This window comes from Myotis davidii, unplaced genomic scaffold (assembly GCF_000327345.1).
Source record: "Myotis davidii unplaced genomic scaffold, ASM32734v1 scaffold524, whole genome shotgun sequence".
In the NCBI taxonomy this organism is placed as follows: Eukaryota; Metazoa; Chordata; class Mammalia; order Chiroptera; family Vespertilionidae; genus Myotis; species Myotis davidii.
This window is the reverse complement of record NW_006299263.1, coordinates 290,422-294,907: the sequence shown is the minus strand read 5'-3', so window position 1 is coordinate 294,907 and position 4,486 is coordinate 290,422.

Here is a 4,486-nt window from a genome sequence, read left to right as displayed (position 1 = left end):
TCTCTCCTTGAGCATCTTCTCTTCCTACATGCTTTTCCTCATGGGAGCCAACATCCCTTCCCCAAAGTCCTGGTTTTGATTCTCTGTAGGGCAAATGCTATTCTGCTTCCAAATGTTCCTCTGTACGATGTACTAACAGTTAATACCATCAGCACCTTTTCCTGCGGCAAAAGCTGTGATCTCACAGGAGCTTCATGTTCACGTCCTGAAACCCGGCATGGGACCCACGAGGTCAGAAGGGCTGAATCATTTGGTAAGGCCCATATCCCCATTTTGCAGATGTGAAAATGGAGGTCCGTAACTACTTCTCAGGGGGTAGTAAAGGTAAAAATAAAATCACAGGCAAATGAGCTCCTTATAAAAGAGAAAAGCTTAGACCTCAGGGTGAAACATTTAGATGGTCCTTTGCCCATTATTTGATTTTTGGATGTTGTTGAAAATATCATCTATAACGTTAGGAGTAAAGGCCCTCGGAAATGTTTGTCTCTCTCCCGGGAGAGTGTGAGAGGTGGACAGAAGTTAAGTGACTAGGCCAAGGCCACAGAGCGAGCGAGTGCCCTAATGTATATGTGACATAAATGTTACCCAGATATTGGAGACGAAGTTCTGCTTGAAGCCAAGGATGCTGAGAGCAAGGATGTTTCCTTCTTGAGCAGACAGACTTCACATCTTCTCGACACATTGTTAGGCTGACTGCCAGGGCCATGTTTATTGGATAAATGGGTCACCTGACTCAGTCACCCATACTTTCCAAAACGACACTGGGAATTATCGTAGAAGCTGCCTTTGGGGTGCCATGTGACAGCCAGTTTGCAAACCCTGCCACATGGGCCAGACCAGTGTGGAAAGGCAGGGCCAGGAGGGCACACGTGCTCCTGGCGGGCCAGCTTGAATTTGTTGCAGAGGGTAAGAGATAATGACTGCAAAATGCACTCCACGACTCCTGACACAGCAAGCATTTAATGATATCACCCACTGCTGTTATGTGCATTCATCTTCATCCTAGAACTGTGTCGTGTGCTTTTATATAACCTCAGAATATGCAGCCGGAAGAAACTTTTGAGATCTTCTAGTGCAACCTCTTCAATGAGGAATTCCTGACCGATGGCCTAGAGCCGTGGTCGGCAAACTGCGGCTCTTGAGCCACATGCGGCTCTTTGGCCCCTTGAGTGTGGCTCTTCCTAAGCCTTAATTAAGGTAATAACAATGTACCTACCTATATAGTATTTTACAAAATTTGCCTCTCAAAAGAAATTTCAATTGTGCTGTTGATATTTGGCTCTGTTGACTAATGAGTTTGCCGACCACTGGTCTAGAGCAGCCGTGAGCAAACTACGGCCCGTGGGCCAGATCCGGCCCGTTTGAAATGAATAAAACTAAAAAAAAAAAAGACCGTACCCTTGTATGTAATGATGTTTACTTTGAATTTATATTAGTTCACACAAACACTCCATCCATGCTTTTGTTCCGGCCCTCCGGTCCAGTTTAAGAACCCATTGTGGCCCTCGAGTCAGAAAGTTTGCCCACCCCTGGTCTAGAGTCTATTCTAGACTACAGTCTTGCTACCCACTGCATTAGACCTGGTGCAAGTTTATAGGATTAAAAAATAGGACATACAAAATAGTATTAAATGTAAACTCTAATTGAAAACATTCTTTAGAAAAGGACTTACTGGCCCTGGACAGGTAGCTCAATTGTTTAGAGCATCATCCCAACACTCCAAGGTTGCAGGTTCAATCCCTGGTCAGGACACATACACAAAACAACCAATGAATGCATAATAATAAGTAGAACAACAAATCGATGTTCCCTTCCCCCTCTTCTCTCTCTCACAATAAAGATTTTTTTTAAAAAAGGACATGCTGTTAAAATGATCTGGATACCCCATGAGTATCCCTCAGGCCGGGGTACTAACTCCTTCCTGTGGATTGGTTCTGTCAGCTCTTCCTGTACAGAGTCAAGTCCTCTAGTGATGGGCTCCCTTGGTTGGGGTTTGGCTTTGGTGTAACAGAGAAAGTCACTCTTGCTTTCGCAAGGGCAATCTTTCAGCTATTTGCAGACAACCGTCATTTCTCCTCTGAGTCATCTTTCTGCCTAAAAGGCCTGATTCCTTCTGCCATTTTATTTTGACCCATGACTTCCTGAGCTCTCACAGTTTTGCTTCCCTGACTTCAGACAATTTTTAGGTTTATAATTAATACACAGAACCCCTGTCCTAAGAGGATTAGAGGTGGCTTAGGACAACAACAGCAAAATGCAGCAAGGTTAGACTCTATTCCTAACAGAAAAGGGAAATTGGGATCAGGAGAAATAAGGAAACAAATTGTGATGACTCTAAGGGTTAATGAAGTTGATGTAATCTAGCATAGAATTTGGCTCTGAGCATCTGAACAGCAAAAGTAAAAAGAAAAGGACAGTCCTAACCGGTTTTGCTCAATGGATAGAGCATCGGCCTGTGGACTGAAGGGTCCCAGGTTCGATTCCGGTCAAGGGCACGTACTTTGGTTGCAGGCTCCCGGCCCTGATCAGGGGCATGCAGGAGGCAACCAGTCGATGTGTCTCTCTCACATCGATGTTTCTCTCTGTCTCTCCTTCTCCCTCCACTCTCTCTAAAAAAATCCCTTGCCCGAGGGGGCAAGGATTTAAAAAAGAAAAGAGCAATAAATCACAGACTGTTATTGTTGAAAGAGAGGCATGGATACATGACTCTTGAGAGATGTGTTTTTTTCTTGACTCCAAGCTTCTCATGCAAGCCTTTTTGCCCCCCTAAATAAACTTTTTACTTTGGAATAATTTAGTTTTACAGAAAAGTTACAAGGATAGTACAATGTTCCTGCAGACTCCTCACTCAGTTTCCCCCAACATTAATATTTTGGGTAACCATGGCACATTTGCCAAAACGAAGGAATTAACCTCAGTACATAACTATCAGTCAAAGGCCAGCCGTGGGCAAACTCCGGTCCCTTTGAAATGAATAAAACTAAAAAAAAAAAAAAAGATCGTACCCTTTTATGTAATGATGTTTACTTTGAATTTATATTAGTTCACACAAATACTCCATCCATGCTTTTGTTCCGGCCCTCCCTCCGGTCCAGTTTAAGAACCCATTGTGGCCCTCGAGTCAAAAAGTTTGCCCACCCCTGCTCTAGGCCCTCCTTAAACATGTCATCTCTTAGCAAGGCTTTTCCAGAGCCAGAGTAGGTAGTTCAAGGTTATATTCTCTAACAATGGTCTGCAATGGTGTTTTTTGGCTTGGTTGGTGTGTGTGTGTGTGTGTGTGTGTGTGTGTGTGTGTGTGTGTGTCGGGGCTGACCAGCAGACCCTGAGCGACGGATGAACACATTACTCCAACACAGGTTTCTGCGAGAGAGAGGGCTAAGGGACTCTTTTACGTCAGCAGTAAAAGCAGTCCTGTCCGCCTGCCTCGTTGGCTTTTTATTGTAACAGCAGCTTGAACTCAAATTAACCTCTAGATACAACCAGCAGGGCAAGTGTCCTTGAGAAAGTATATGCTTCTCCAAGGTCGGGTCTTTAAAGACTAAACATAGAGATTGTAGCTAAACACTCCGGGGGATGGGGCTTGTTCGGAAAAGTCAAGGTAGGGGCTGCGGCCTTCGGAAAGGTCCCCTCAGAGGCCCCCGACCTTTCAGAGAATCCTCCTTACAGACATTCCAACCAAGTCCCGTGCTTTCCCACGTGTGTGTGTGTGTGTGTGTGTGTGTGTGTGTGTGTGTGTGTGTTTTCTGATTAAGAACAAACCCTCATCTTTTGGGAAACTAGATGATCACACTAGGCCTTTGTCATGCTGACATAAAATCTTTCCTCTTGGTTAAGTTTTTAAATTTACTCTATGTAGCTTCCCCTCCCCTCCTTTCCCCTCCCATCTCCTCCTCTCCCCAAGATCAATAAGAAATTGATCTTCAGCTTTTAAAAGAAAAGCAATCCCCTCCCTCCCCTCCCCTCCCTTCCCTCCCGACCTGTCCCCTCCTCTCCTCTTTCTTCCCCTCCCCTGCCCTCCTTTCTTCTCCCCTCCTCTCCCCTCCTCTTTCTCTCTCCCTTACCCTCCCTCCCACCTTCCCTTCCTCTACTTTCTCTCAAAAAAATTTTTTTTCCTAGCTGTTTTCAGTTGAGCATGAGTGCACAATGAGAACAGATACCAAGTCTAATACCCTATAGGAAATGGGTGGCAGGAATTCTACGGTGATGATGCGCCAGTTAATCAGGCAGATAAAAAGGGTTGCGGAAAGAACGCATGGACTGGAAAATGTGGAATGTTCAGAGAGAAACCGACACTAGTCTGGCTGAAGGAATCCTTCTGGCAAAGCAACCACGTCTTGTGCCAGTGTGAGGATCGTTCACTGCTGCGAGCGCACAGTGGCCTACTTCACATGGCTTGTAACAGAGCTCTATGACCTTGATAGAGTTCTGGTCTAGACAAAAAACGTTCTTCTGGTCTGTGAACAAGAGTTTTGAGTATCAGATCAGC